Below are 16,210 nucleotides of genomic sequence, written 5' to 3' on the forward strand. Positions count from 1 at the left end.
GAATGGTTTTCTTTGGCAATTATCCTCAAGTCAGGCATTCTCTCTAATCCATTATTACACTCCGCAGATATGTACAATGTGCTCATTGTCCCCCTTATCTTGGTTGACATTTGATGTCAGAAGTGCTGACTTTGCCAGACTGCCTTCCAGCTGAACCAACCAAACTCCATGGCACTGTTGAGAAGGCAGGCTGAGGAGTTCATCCTGATGTCTTGGACTCAAGTCAACTTTTTAAAGTCAGATTAGCTGTTTGTTACAAAGGTACAACCTCTACTGCCACAAATCTGGCACAGGTAAAGTGTAGTTGTACTTACTTTTACAAAAGAAAACCACCACTCCCCTAGCAGATTCACCTGTAACACAGACCTGTCCATCTTAGCACGATCAAGGGGCTAGGTATAATCCATACACCATTTTTTGAACAAACGTGCAACATGTGCAATTCTCCAGTCCTCAAGTACCACTCTTATGTGGAAGCAAAACTGGAAAATTGTGGTCAATTCCTCCATAATTTCTACTTTCTCTTCCCTCAACATCCTGGAATGTGTCTGATTTTGTCCTCACACCTATCAACTGTAAACACAGACATGGATTAGTGGTGCTGGAAGAGCACAGCAGTTGAGGCAGCATCCGAGGACAGGCAAAATCGACGTTTCGGGCAAAAGCCCTTCATCAGGAATAAAGGCAGAGAGCCTGAAGCGTGGAGAGATAAGCTAGAGGAGGGTGGGGGTGGGGAGAGAGTAGCTTAGAGTACAATAGGTCAGTGGGGGAGGAGATGAAGGTGATAGGTCAGGGAGGAGAGGCTGGAGTGGATAGGTGGAAAAGGAGCTGGGCAGGTCGGACAAGTCCGGACAAGACAAAAGGACAGTGTTGAGCTGGAGGTTAGAAATTACAGTCTGTCCAACAACTCCTCATTAATTTTATACCCTTCATGCAGCCTATTTCAAAGGTCATACAGCATCTTGTTCCTTGGTAAAGTCAGATGCAAAGAATTCATTTAATACCTCAGTCATGCCACCTGACTCCATGTGGGAATCCACTTTTGATGATACCTAACTGTATTTCGTACCACTGCACTGGAGCGGGAGATTGCCACACTGGAACAGGAAGTTGGAATTGCTGGTGCCATCTTTGCGTGCCTGTGGGCATTGCTGGTGTCCTCCCATCCATTTTCTCCTTCTGGACTGCTATCCCTCACCACCCCCTCTCTGTCCTCCTCACTTTGTTCAAGAAATGAGTGAGTTGTCAAGAGGATCAATGAGGCAATGAGTAGAATGTGATTGGGGCAGCAAGTGAAGCAAAATGGTGCATGGATTATGGCCAGCATCCACAGGCCAGTCAGTTTAGTCACCCTAAGCTTTACTAATAGGGTCATAGAATATAAAAGCAAGTGAATTTATTAAGGAAACTAAGGAGGTGGCGAATGAGTTGGCAAGGGGTTGAGAATTGGACAGCAATTGACAGACATCCAAACCAGTACTGTTTGATACCGGCAGCTCTTTGCAGTTTTGCTGGTACAGACACCATAGGCACCATGTGTCCCCTGTAATGCAGCTAATGAACCCAGCTCATCCTCTTCTCACCCTATTACTGCTTGTGTTCCTATAGAAGGATCAGTTTCATAGCATGGCCATGAAGAGAAGTAGTTTTCTCTTTCTGGAACTTGAAGGCCATAATGGTCATGATAATGAGGGCGGGGCGGGGGTGTGGCGGGAGGTTGTGGGGAAGCACCCATTGTCTGACAGTCCAGGATGGTGTTAGGAAGGACAGAAAGTGTCACTGAAGGGTCAAAGATCAGCTGCTGAAACAAGTAAAGCACAGAATGGTAGCTCATTGCAGTTTCCAATATAAAAGGGTCGAGCCTTCAAAATACAGCCGTCTACTGTTTATAAAATACCTCACAAGGCAAAAGCTTATGTCTTCTTTCTATTATCCAGCTCCACGTGAACTCCCAATTCTACATAATCAATGGACATTTATTGAAACAGCGCTCATCGAAAGTGTTTCAAGAAATCTAGATACCTTATCTACAATTTCTTCTTAATGCTACGATCCCTGTTTTCACTCACAAATTTACGTTTCCAGCTATTAATCGACAATTTCTTAAAGAGACGCTGAGTGGTGAATGGTTGAGTTGAACCTCATGTGGTGAGACAATTTATTAAGATTGATATTTAAATGCTCACTAATAGCCTTAGTAAAGTCAACTGTAACTGTGAGCACCTTATTTGAAGCACAATGGGACATGTGTCAAATCCTAGTTAAGAATGCGTGTTGTAAAACTTAAAAAACCTTTACAGCTTGAATCAACAGTCACAGGTGAAAATGAAATACCAGAGGAGACATTGTTAAACTCATGGTGATAAATCATGATTAGCCTGAAGCTAATGACAAGGTGAAAAGGTCATCTACCCAGTTTGTTTACTGCATAACGATATGTGATAAAAGTACTAAGATAATGAATGACAATTAAACTGCAAAACATTGTGATGATATGCGGGAATTAAGACCATAAATTTGTATTAGGGAGAGATCTTGATTGACTTTTACCAAGTATATTTCCCAGCATATGTTGTAAAATAATATCTGTAATTGCTGAGTCTAAGACTCTTGAAACTGCCACAGCACTTTGAAAACTTAAAGACCGAAAGTGTCTTGTGGTTTCAGGTCGTTGCTGTTCCAGAGGGTCCAGGGTTCAGGCAGCTTTTCCCTAGAAATGCAAAGAATGCTGCACTAATAAGTTTTCTTGAGGATCCAACTGCAGTAGAAACAGACAAGCAGACTTAAGAATCTTAGGAAACAATTGTAAAGGATCAATAAATATTTCAAGGATTCCAGGACTGCCCACTGAACCCTCAAAAGATGTGAAAACTCAAAGTTTCTGTCATGTTGCACAGAAAATGGGAGGAAGATCATCAAAATGAATTCCTGCAAAATTGACTTTTCTGTATGGGGTTATGATTTTTCAAAATTAATATTTGAAGTATTTTTATTGTATTAAAAGAGGGTTGGAAACAGCAATTTTAAACCCCAACACTTACAGTGCTGTAAAAATGAGGTAAAGGAGCCTCCATTCACTTCCATGATCTGTTTGAGTCTAATTCCAATGGAATCAACCCCTAACGGATCAAGCAGAAACCATTGAACTGCTGGACCCAAATTCACCTTTCAACCTGTTTACTTCAGCACGTAGAGATAAGTAACTTTCAACATAGATTACAGTATAAAGCTGAACTGCCCTTGTGGGATATAGGTAAATTAATGTTACTTCTGCAGTTCTGCAATTCTCCAATTATAATTTCTGATACAAAGTAAATGAACTCACACCAGTGTGTGGTTATTTCGGCCGGGAGCTGAGTCAACAAGAATGGAAACTATGTGGAGGAAATATATAATTGCTTTTGTATTAGCTAAAATTGTATGCCAGCATGAAACGTGACTGCAAAACAATGGAAGATATTATGGGCAAATAGATAAGATGTTGTGAGGGGATGAAGTTGAGCTAGATAACAGTAGGTATAAACATCTGTTTCCCACTTTTACAGAGACACAGGAACAAACCCCAATTAAAGAGGTCATAGAGATCAGAATGGCCTCCAGAGAGGCCCAGGTGGAGAGAATAGATAATGATGAAGAAAGAATATGCCTAACAATGACCTGCAGTGGGATGAGGTCAAACGGCCTTGTGAGGCCAGAAATAAGCATTTTGTCAAAGACAAGGCCGGATAAGGCCGGAGATAAATGGGAGTAATGGAGTCAGTCTTAGGGAAGTGGAGGATGTAAACGGGGGGGGGAGACAATGAAATAAGAAAAAAAATGTAGGAACCAAATTATTAAAATATCGGGAATTGTTGAATTCGTTGTGTTTTGTCCCTGCTTTGTGGACATCACACCCGCTTGCAAGTGTAAAATAAATGACACTTCTGATTCAGATCTTGTCTTGGACTGAAATTCTTGAAGTGAGTGAGCTTTGTTTCTCACAATTGGGGGCTCGTCCGGGATTTTCTTCCATCGCCGGGGGGAATAGCTGGCCTTGGACACTGGGAAGACGCGTCCCGTTCCCCATTGAGGAGCGGTCTTGTGTCCTGGTTTGGTCCGCTCCCTTGGGCGACTGGTATGGTTCCCACAAGAGAGACATCCGAATCAGACAGTGATAGGAGCTCGATAGAAAATACGGCAAATAGGGGCCAGGCAACTCTGTGCACAGACTAAGGTAAGAAAATTGACTTTTAAGTATTGCCTTGGTGGCCGGGATTGTGTTTTAATAGTTAATAAGGGACTAACGAAGGAACTCAATATGGGTTGTGCCGTGGGTAAGGAAAAAGCCTCCGAAAAAAAAAGAAGAAAAAGACAATGGAAATGGAGGCGGGGTCCCTTACAACATACCTCCAGAAAGTCCTTTGGGCAGGATGTTGTGGAATTGGAGAAATAATACTTGTACAAGGGAGAAAAATGATTAAATATTGTTGCTTTGTATGGACTAAGGAATCCATTCTTCGTCCCGCCGTCTTCCGGCCAAAGTACGGGTCAGACAAAGACTTGGTTTGTAAATATCTGCATTTATATGTCAATGTGTGAGGGAGAGAGAATGAAAAGAGCTGTACAGCTGGTAGAAAGTTTAACCCTTTGTGATTTGGTTTGAATGCATATTTGTTTGTTGGTGATTGAATGTTTGCGTTTTATTCCCTGGAGCTTGTGTTCCAGGACTGTTTTGAATCTGATTTTTATTATGGAAACTTAACATGATTTCTTTTAAGGTTAAGGATTCTATAGAGATTATGAAAAAAAGAATGATAACTCCTGTTCTTTTTATAGGTCATGACTGCCTTACTGTCAGTTTCTAACTAATCTCTTTTATCTTTACATAAAAGTGATTTATGGAGGACAGTTGAAGTTTCAGTTCAACATTAAATTGTAGTAAAAACGAAACTACTATGGTTAATATCTGTGACCTTGGATTCAGCCATTGTTCATGCATTAGAGGTTTTTTTTTTAAACTTGAATCGACAAATTCTTTTAAGGCAACTCTGATTATTTCACGACCTATAGTATTGTAATTGAGCAACGATTGGTCAGGACTACTTAAGAAAATTAATTTTGGATTTAAATTAAGGGACTAAAACTGGGTGATTACAGTGGATTTCAAAATTGGGAACTGTATGCATTTTACATTTTAAATATTAAATACTGAATAAATGAACGTAAATATAAAAATATATTTACAAGTTAGGAACGGGCTTTAAAAGTTAGTCAAGCATGAATTGATGAATTGGTGTTTGAAGTTATGGGGAGCTAGAAATAGTGCAATATTTCTTTAAGAAAAAAAAAGGAAGAACGGAATGACTTATCCCCTTCGGGAGGTACCCATAGGGGACAAAGAGATTGGGGTTGTAAGTGCCCCCCTCACCAGGGGGGAGGTCAGAACATTTAAAAAGGGAATGAAGGTCCTGGTTGAGGATCCGGTAGGGTTGTTTGAACAAATTGATCAATTTTTGGGGCCCAGTCTGTATACGTGGGCTGAGTTAATGTCTATTTTGAATATACTATTTACTGGGGAAGAAAGGGGACTTATACGAGGAGCCGCCGTTAAAATATGGGACAGGGAACACCCGATTGGAGATGGGGATGCTGGACAGGGAGAGGTAAAGTTTCCCCTCAGAGACCCCCAGTGGGAAAATCAAACCCGGAGCATAGAGAAGAAGTGAGGGAATTGAAAGACCTGATTCTAAAAGGAATAAGACAGGCAGTTCCAAAGTCACAGAATTTAACTAAAGCCTTTGAAGTTAGACAGAAGAAAGATGAGACTCCCTCAGCTTTCTTGCAGAGATTAAGAGACTCAATGCGGAGATATTCTGGAATGAACCCTGAGGACCCAGTGGCACAGGGTCTTTTGAAAGTACATTTGTGACAAAGGCATGGCCAGATATACAGAGAAAGATACAGAAGATAGGAGGGTAGAGCGAAAAACCATTAGATGAATTGTTAAGAGAGGTACAGAAAGTGTTTGTAAAGAGGGAGAGGCAGAGGGCAAGGGGGGGCATTTGATAGAGGGTTCAGGCGACAGGGGCAGAGATTGAGGTCTCCACAGGAAGGATGCTATTATTGTGGAAAGATAGGGCATTTTAGGCGGGAGTGTCCTGATCTACAAAGGAAAGAAAGGGCAATTCCGCTTATGAATTTTGATGAAGAATAGGGGTGTCAGGGGTTCCTGCCCTCGGGGACCCACCAGGAACCCTTGATAAACTTGAAGGTGGGACTCTATAGGGAAGAGGTAGTCTTCCTAGTAGATACGGGGGCAGCACGGTCATCGCTGAATTTTAAACCAAAGAAAGTAGAAATGTCGACTACTGTTTCGGGGGTAAAAGGGGAAGGATTTACGGTATTTAAACCTATGATGATAGAAGGTCCTAAGGATAGGGTCATAGGGGAACTGCTGTATATCCCTGATATAGGAAGTAACTTACTAGGGAGAGACTTAATTATTCTCTTAGGACTGGAGATTGGAATTCAGGAAAAGGAATTAGTTGTATAAATGGCAATGTTGAAGGAGGATGTGGAGAGAGAGAGATAGACCCTATTGTATGGGCTAGGGAAGGGAATCATGGAGAACTACAGATCCCTCCCCTTCTAATAAATTTAAAATGGAAAGGGGACGTTGTCTGTGAGCGACAATATCCTATTTCCACAGAAGGTAAATGAGGATTGCAGCTAGTAATTGAAGGACTGATTAGAGATGGACTGTTGGAGCCATGTATGTCTCCTTATAATACCCAATACTACCAGTGTGGAAATCTGATGGAACTTATCGATTGGTGCAGGATTTGAGAACATTAAATCGAATAGTACAGATCAGGTACCCAGTGGTGCCAAACCCCTATACGTTATTAAGTAGATCCCCCATGACCACAAATGGTTTAGTGTGATAGATTTAAAGGATGCCTTTTGGGCTTGTTCCTTGGCAGAGGAAAGATTTAGGACTATCCCCCTATGAAATTTTATTTGGATTACCTTATCTGGGAACGAATGGAGAATTGCCAATTCCCGAAACTAAAGATTTGTTTTTAAAGAAGTATATACTGGGCTTGTCCTCCTCTTTATCTTTCCTCAGGAAACAGGGTTTATTGGCACAGACTCTGCCCCTTGAATTCACCGTTCACCCCATCTGGCCGGGCGATTGGATCTTAGTAAAATCATGGACAGAGACTAAATTGCAGACGGACTGGGAAGGGCCGTACCAGGCTCTTTTGACCGGAACGGCAATAAGGATGGCGGAGAAAGGCTGGACTCATTACACTCGGATCAAAGGGCCAGTGGACCCTCCAGTTGAGGAAGAAGTCTGGACAGCCGAATCAATGCAAGACCCGCTGAAACTCAGACTAAAGAGACTTCGAGTAACTGATTATACAGTGGCGACGCGAGCGCGGGATTATTTCTGTAAGATTGTATATTAAGTCTTTTTGTGCTTCAGCATGATGTTTAGAATACTGGGAATGCTTAGAAATATGATGCTAGCCCTCTTAGTATTGGGATTTTGTCAAATATCATTTTCATATGTATTATTAATGGTTCCTGAGTGTGATAATCCACAAGTAATAGACGCTGATGCATGCAGTTTCGGAAATTGTAGGGATGTAGATAATCAGAGACAGTACCGCAGCTCAGAGATACACCTTAAGTCCTATGGGGATGGTACTTGGTATAATGGTCTCGTCACAGTACACCGGTCCCTCTTCTGACCAGCTCTCGATTGTCCCGATAAAAAGTGTAACCCAATATACCTGACAATAAGGAAAACCACATGGCACGAAGCAATTCTGGGGGGGGGGTGGGCACCTATGAGATACAATTAAATGAAACATTTGGGCTAGAAATGAAAGCAAATGGGAGGGATTTCAAGGGCTGTTGTTTTCAAATTAGCGTATGACAGGGAAAACGGGTAGAATTACTGGATAATGAGATACAACCTTTCACCCCTCCCGATGATCCTAAAGTAGTAAAAATTATAGAGGTAAAGGACTTGAAACAGACCATCGAAATAGAAACTGGGTACGGGGATGCAAATGCCTGGGTTGAGTGGGTAAAGTTTATTGTAAAAAGTCTGAACAAAAGCAATTGCTATGCATGCGCCTCCAGTAGGCCAGTGGCCGAGGTGGTTCCCTTTCTGCTCGGGTGGAAGCGAGACAGGAAGGGCATGAAATATATGATAGCCCTGTATCAGGATGAGACTGTATGGAATGATAGGAATTGTACCTCCCTATCTCTGATGTTCCCTCCCTTGGAGAAGAAAGATGCAAGAGTCCCCCCCCACATTTTCCGCCGCAGTTGGAAATCACACGTCGTGTGTGCGTAGGCGAGGTACAAGTCGGTCGAGAGATTTGGGGGAGCTGAAATTATGTACAGAGATTAAGAATGTTACCGAAACGGAGAAGGGAGGGAACTACTCAGCATTAAAGGTTCCCCGTGCGGATCTGTGGTGGTACTGTGGAGGAAAAATATTGAGACCCACGCTACCTCCGGATTGGAGAGGGATATGTGCAATTGTACAATTGGCAATTCCATTTACCTTGGCATTTGAGAAGGAAAAGATAGTCGGGAAAAAGGGAAGGGGTAAGAGATTACTGTTAGACACTTCTTTCGATGACAGGATTTATCTTGATTCGGTAGGAGTTCCTAGGGGAGTACCTGATGAATTCAAAGCTCGTAACCAGATTGCAGCAGGCTTTGAGTCAGCTCTCTTTTGGTGGGTAACAATTAATAAAAATGTAGATTGGATAAATTACATTTTATATAATCAACAGCGATTTATAAATTATACAAGAGATGCGGTTAAAGGAATATCAGAACAGCTTGATGCAACAAGTAGGATGGCATGGGAGAACAGAATGGCCCTTGATATGATTTTAGCAGAAAAAGGGTGTGTGTGTGATGTTAGGAGGAAGCTGTTGTACCTTTATTCCTAATAACACTGCACCTGATGGTTCAATTACTCGGGCCTTGAGGGGATTGACTACCTTAGCAGAGGAACTGGCTGAGAATTCAGGAGTAGACACACCTCTCACGGGATGGCTTGAATCATGGTTTGGAAAATGGAAGGGGGTGGTGGTTTCTATCCTTACTTCCCTGATAGTAGTAGTTGGGGTATTGGTGGCCATTGGCTGTTGTATCATACCCTGTATACGAGGGCTCCCCAAAGACTGATTGAAACAGCCTTGATGAAACAGATGCCCCTAAAAGGGAATCAGACAGAGGAATTTTATCGACTAAATGATGAGGAGATGAGTGAGACCAAGATGGATGAAATCTCCGGAATGATGCTTGCAAATTTCGGGGGCGATGTTTAAAAGAAAAAAATGCAGAAGATAACAAATGGTAACAAAAGAAAAAGGGGAAATTGTGGGATATAGGTAAATTAATGTTACTTCTGCAGTTCTGCAATTCTGCAATTATAATTTCTGATACAAAGTAAATGAACTCACACCAGTGTGTGGTTGTTTCGGCCGGGAGCTGAGTCAACAAGAATGGAAACTATGTGGAGGAAATATATAATTGCTTTTGTATTAGCTAAAATTGTATGCCAGCATGAAACGTGACTGCAAAACAATGGAAGATATTATGGGCAAATAGATAAGATGTTGTGAGGGGATGAAGTTGAGCTAGATAACAGTAGGTATAAACATCTGTTTCCCACTTTTACAGAGACACAGGAACAAACCCCAATTAAAGAGGTCATAGAGATCAGAATGGCCTCCAGAGAGGCCCAGGTGGAGAGAATAGATAATGATGAAGAAAGAATATGCCTAACAATGACCTGCAGTGGGATGAGGTCAAACGGCCTTGTGAGGCCAGAAATAAGCATTTTGTCACAGACAAGGCCGGATAAGGCCGGAGATAAATGGGAGTAATGGAGTCAGTCTTAGGGAAGTAGAGGATGTAAACAGGGGGGGAAACAATGAAATAAGAAAAAAATATGTAGGAACCAAATTATATAAATATCGAGAATTTGTTGAATTCGGTGTGTTTTGTCTCTGCTTTGTGGACATCACACCCGCTTGCAAGTGTAAAATAAATGACACTACTGATTCAGATCTTGTCTTGGACTGAAATTATTGAAGTGAGTGAGCTTTGTTTCTCACAGCCCTTAAACTTTTAAATGAGAACAATAATTAAAGGAGAAGGTATCCAAGTTTGTCAAATTCATCATTTATGGATCATTTTCAGGAAATATCTAGTGTATGGTTGGAACCCTTTGCTGATTTCTAAATCATGTCTAATCGTCGGCATTGTAAGCCTCTTCTTATGATCTCAAGCTTTCTTTTTACTCCATAATAAGGCAGAAATGTAACCTTCTTGCTGAGCGTTTGTTTTTTCAATGCAATATCTTGTTGTTGGACATTGTCACATCGCACTGTAGTAATGCACTTGAAATCAAGCCTCACCCTTCCTGGAGTCATGACAAAAACATTTTTAAAAAGCATACAGAACTCCAAACCTACACTGTCCTTCAGACCCAAGTTGACTTATTACAAATAAGTAGATTCTAATTACGGATGAACGATTATGGATATGATTACAGCCCACTTCTGAGCTCTCTACAAAAAACATGTGAGTGTTATGTGTGGAAGGAAAGAATAAAAACGTAGTTCAGTTGTCCCTGCCCACAGAGTTTGCTGGAAAGATCCTTTTACAGAGTAGAATACTTCAACATTAAAACACGATATCAGGTCATTTTCTTCATTGTTGTTGGACGAACCTTATTGTGCACAAATTGGCTGCTATGTTGGCTGACACTGTATCAATGGCTACGGTTCAAAAGGACATCATTGCCTGAAAAGCGTTTTGATACAACCTGAACGAATGAAATATATTACACAAATTCATGTTCTTTCTTTCAAAATATCCTAAACAAAGGTGAAGAGTTAAGGCATAAGTAAGGGAAAGTTGCATGAAGTAACATAAAATTGGGGAATTTACAGGGCAGAGAATAGACAGAATGAATCAGAATGATAAAGAAAGAGTGAAGGAAAGTTTAATATGGTAATGGAAGGATGCTGACACTAAGAATAGAACAACCTATGCAGAAATGAAAGCTGCACTTAACGGAAATGAAAAATCAGGCAATATTTTTAATGAGTGGCAGCATTAACATGGAGCCTTTTGCATTACCATCTAAAATCAAAGTCAAAAATCACAAGACGCTGAGTTATAGTCCAACAGGTTTATTTGAAACCACGAACTTTCGGAGCTCTGCTCCTTCTTCAGATAACTAGCTAGCTGTCCACACCAGTACCAAACCGGCACCTCCACATCATGGCTACCACCTAAAATCAAAATAAGCTCTATTGTAAAGGATATGCCAAGAAAACAAAGATACTGGAAAAGGGATGGAGCATCACTTTGAACCAGAAAAATCCACAAGATATTGTACATCCACATCATTTGTATAACTATTTCTTGATCCTTTAGGGTGTAGGTTTGCTCGCTGAGCTGCAGGTTTGATATCCTGACGTTTCATTACCTGGCTAGGTAACATCATCAGTGGCGACCTCCAAGTGAAGCTATAGAATTCTGGTTGGAATGCCATTCTTCTACGAATTCTCGTGCATGTCTTTGTTTGGCTTGTCCTAGGATGGATGTGTTGTTCCACTCGAAGTGGTGACCTTCCTCATCCGTATGTGAGGATACTAGTGAGAGACGGTCATGTCTTTTTGTGGCTAGTTGGTGTTCATGTATCCTAGTTTTCTGCCTGTTTGTCCAATATATTGTTTGTTACAGTACTTGCACGGTATTTTGTAAATGACGTTAGTTTTGCTTGTTGACTGTATAGGGTTTTTCAAGTTCATTAGCTGCTGTTTTAGTGTGTTGGTGGGTTTGTGGGCTACCATGATGCCAAGGCGCCTGAGTAGTCTGGCAGTCATTTCCGAGATGTCTTTGATGTAGGAGCTTGACTTGGAGGTCGCCACTGATGGTGTTACCTAGCCAGGTAATGAAACATCTGGATATCAAACCTACAGCTCAGCGAGCAAACCTACACCCTAAACCTCAACCTGAGCGACAAACCTTCACAAACCTTGTATTTCTTGATCCACCATGGACAAAATGATATGAGATTTTCCAGTCCAAAACATACCACTTGGAAAATCACAGTCCCTGAGGTTACTTCAGTTTTCACTCATATTTGCCATTATGTTGCTTAGTTTTTGTTTTGTCTTTCCCTTAGTATCTGATCTCTGATCCCGGCTGAACTCAATTTTGTCTCACCGACCATTGTTTCTCAGTCACTACTTTTTCTTTCTGTGTTAGATACAAGTAATGGGATTTCTCAGCTAAACTCCATCTCCTGGTCATCACCTCCCCTCCCCCACACATTGCTTCAACTCATTATAGCAATTGATGCACGCCAACATACAGGGAATGCAGCCATTGAGCTCTTTACAATTATCCTTACAGCTGGTAAATGCTATTCCCTGTCGACAGACAAGAACCTGCAAGTAGAAAAACTTTAATGAATCTTTCTCAGTTTTACACATTGTAACTCTGCTGTATTAATCCAGGTTCAGTAAGTAACCCTAATGCACTCAGAGAGGAGCTGCCCTTTTCATGCATTCATCTTTGAATGGATGTCAAGAACATAGTTTAAGGATTCGCACCAAGTGTTTATCCAGTATGCAGTAACGGTAAAAAAGATGTGCATTTTCCTTTTCTGCTTAAATTTGTGCATTGCAGTTCCTTTTGAATGGTTTCCAATGTATAATTGAATAAAAGATAGTTGCATTCTGTGTTGGAACGGTCTCAGTTTCTCTCTGGGTAACTTAAGCTCCTCATCCTTGAAACCATTCTAGTAAATCACCTCTGTACCATCTCCAAAGCAGTGATACTATGCAGATACTCTAGGAGACCATATCTAGAACACAGTGTGCAATTCTGATCTGCATATTTAAAAAGGATATGCTTGTAAAGGCGACAGTGCAGAAAAAGTTCACTGGACACATCCCTGCGACATGAGAGTGCTGTGCTTTGCTGAGAGGCTGAATGATTTGTTCCTTGAAGTTGAAAGGAGTGAGAGGTGATCTCATCAAATTACACAAACTTCTGTCGGACTTCATAGAGTGGATGCTGAAAGATGACTTCCATAGGTTCAGGGAAACTAAAGTATGGGGGAGGTGTTGGGATAGAGGACGATCACTTAGGACTGGGATGGAATTATTTCATTCAGAGGGTCGTGAATCTTTGGAATTCTTTTCCTCGGAGGGTTGTGGATGGTCTGCCATCGAATACATTTAAGGCTTGGCTGAACTAACATTTAGGTTGAAACTTTATTGCTGGAACAGCACAGCAGGTCAGGCAGCATCCAGGGAACAGGAGATTCGACGTTTCGGGCACAGGCCCTTCTTCAGGAATGAGCAGAGAGTGTTCAGCAGGAGAAGATAAAAGGTAGGGAGGAGGGACTTGGAGGAGGGGCGTTGGAAATTTGATAGGTGGAAAGAGGTCAAGGTGAGGGTGATAGGTCGGAGTAGGATGGAGGCGGAGTCCAAAGATGTGCAGGTCAGCTGAATTGGCCATGCTAAATTGCCCGTAGTGTTAGGTAAGGGGTAAATGTAGGGGTATGGGTGGGTTGCGCTTCGGCAGGTTGGTGTGGACTTGTTGGGCCAAAGGGCCTGTTTCCACACTGTAATGTAATGCAATCTAATCTAAAACTGTCTCATTGATGCAGAAGCTGCTAGGAATCCAAACTCTCTCCAATGCCGTCACAAGTCTGCGCAGGTCCCACTCGCCAAGTAAGAGTTCTTCAACAAGAGGCAGGTAAAATAACAGAGCAAAGAAGAACAAAAAATGAGCAAAGAGAGAAAGAAAGTGAAAAGAAAACTGGATGGAGCAGACAAACCCTGGGTTCAGATGCCCTACTCCACTGCCAAATTATTGACCTCTCCGCTATAGGTTTGAAGGTGAAAGGGGTATGTAAAGTCCAGTAGGTGGCCTTCCAACCCAGATGTACCTGAAATTTTCTATGGACTGGGCATGAGCCACATGCCTCTGGACCTAACAAGGGCCTTGAGTGGCCAATTCAGCCCGCCATTACCAATATTTTACCCATAGCAAGGGGAAGCTCTAGTTGGTATCCAGGGCTGTGCTGTGCCAGGCAGTGGATGTGGGAACATATAGCATCCCATATGTGCCCCCTGGGTCCATCAAAGATAACCCCTCACCCTTTGTCTCCACTTTTGTACACATGACTGGCCTTGTGGACATGGTCATGCATACCCCTCACCCTGTCTTTCTGAGATCCCACCCATTCTCAGGCTTACCTGGGCTCCTCTGTGCGATGGCACTGCCTGTACTGCCAGCAGAATCTACCATCTCGGCTGGTACTGATGGATCCAAGTAACCAGCATCTCTCTAGGGTGGGACTTCCTCCTGAAAAAGGAGTGGTAGTCACATGTTAACTCTGCTCCCTGCATTAAATTGCGGGATCATAGACCCACTCTACTTTGTAGGCAAGTGAGAAGGGACCACAGTAGCCTGTAAAACCCAACCTGGGCTGTGAGTGCAATTATCAGCAACGCGATGAAACTTATCATTGACAGGGCTATCAAGTGGCACATATGCAGCAGTTAGCTGATCACTGATACTCCATTTGGTTTCTGGCAGGACCACTTGGTTGCTGACATCATGACTCGATCCAAACATGTATGGATGTTTTAAGGCAGATGCTTGAATGCTTGGTTCATGAGGTAGATTATAAGAAAGGAAGAAAGGAACATAAAGAGATAGAGAGGTTTATTCCAGTGCTTAGGACACAGGTAGCTGAAAGCATGGTCACCAATCATGTAGCGATGAATACCAGGAATATTCAGGAAACCAAAAATAAATCTGGAATTAAGAGGCTAACGATGACCATAAATCAATTGTTAAATGTTGGAAAAACCCATCTGGTTCACTAATATCCTTCAGGAAAAGAAATCTGCCATCTTTACCTGGTCTGGTGTACATGTGACTCCAGACTCACAGCGATATGGTTGGCTCTTAACTGCTCTCTGTGCAATTAGGGATGGGCAATAAATGCTGACCGAGCCAGTGACACCTTCATCTCAAGAATGAATAAAAAGAAAGAATTATGGAATGGAACTGTATCATAAGGTAATTGGGCTGTAAAACATTACATGGATAAGGAGGATTGAGACCATGGAGGGATTGGGAAACAAGGAGTACAATTTTAATCAATAAGTCTGGCTTAATGGGAACCATGCAGGTCAGCAAACAGAAGGGTGATGGGTAAGTGGAACTTGGTATAAATAAAGACAATTAGAATTTTTAATAATTTCAGTTTGTGGTGAGTAAATGCAGGAGGTTTGTTTTCTCGCAAAGTTATGCCAGTATTTTTTTCCTTTGCCTCTCAATTTCAAGGTGTTAAAGTGCATGTTAGTATATATAACTTTCTATGACTTTAGAAGCATGACATTAATTTCACAGGTTTTTAAGCAGCACTGCCTCATTTAGAGTCATAGAGATGTACAGCATGGAAACAGATCCTTCAGTTCAAATTGTCCATGCTGACTAGATATCCTGAATAAACCTAGTCCCGTTTGCCAGCATTTGCCCCATATCCCTCCAAACCCTTCCTATTCATTTCCCATCCAAATGCCTTTTAAATGTTGTAATTGTACCAGCCTCCACCACTTCCTCTAGCAGCTCATTCCATACACATACCACCCTCTGTGTGAAAAAATTGCCCCTTAGGTCCCTTTTATATCTTTCCCCTCTCACCTTAAGCTATGTCCTCCAGTTTTGGACTCCCCACACTGTGGAAAAGACTTTGTCTATTTATCTTCTCCATGCCCCTCATGATTTTACAAACATATATGAGGTCACCCCTCAGCCTCCAACGCTCCAGGGTAAACAACCACAGTCTACTCTGAACCCTTTCAAGTTTCACAATATCCTTCCTATAGCAGGGAGACCAGAATTGCACAGAACATTCCATAAGTGGCCAAATCAATGTCCTGTACAGTCACAACATGACCTCCCAACTCCTGTAATTAATATCTCACCAGTAAAGGCAAGCATACCAAATGCCTTCTTCACTATCCTATCTACCTGTGATTCCACTTTCAGGAACTATGAACTTGCACTCCAAGGTCTCTTTGTTCAGCAACACTCCCCAGGTTCTTACCATTAACTGTATAAATCCCATCCTGACTTGCCTTTCCAAAAT

The sequence above is a fragment of the Chiloscyllium plagiosum genome, unplaced genomic scaffold, assembly GCF_037043375.1.
Source record: "Chiloscyllium plagiosum isolate Xiang-an unplaced genomic scaffold, Cpla_swu_hap1 HiC_scaffold_39, whole genome shotgun sequence".
In the NCBI taxonomy this organism is placed as follows: domain Eukaryota; kingdom Metazoa; phylum Chordata; class Chondrichthyes; order Orectolobiformes; family Hemiscylliidae; genus Chiloscyllium; species Chiloscyllium plagiosum.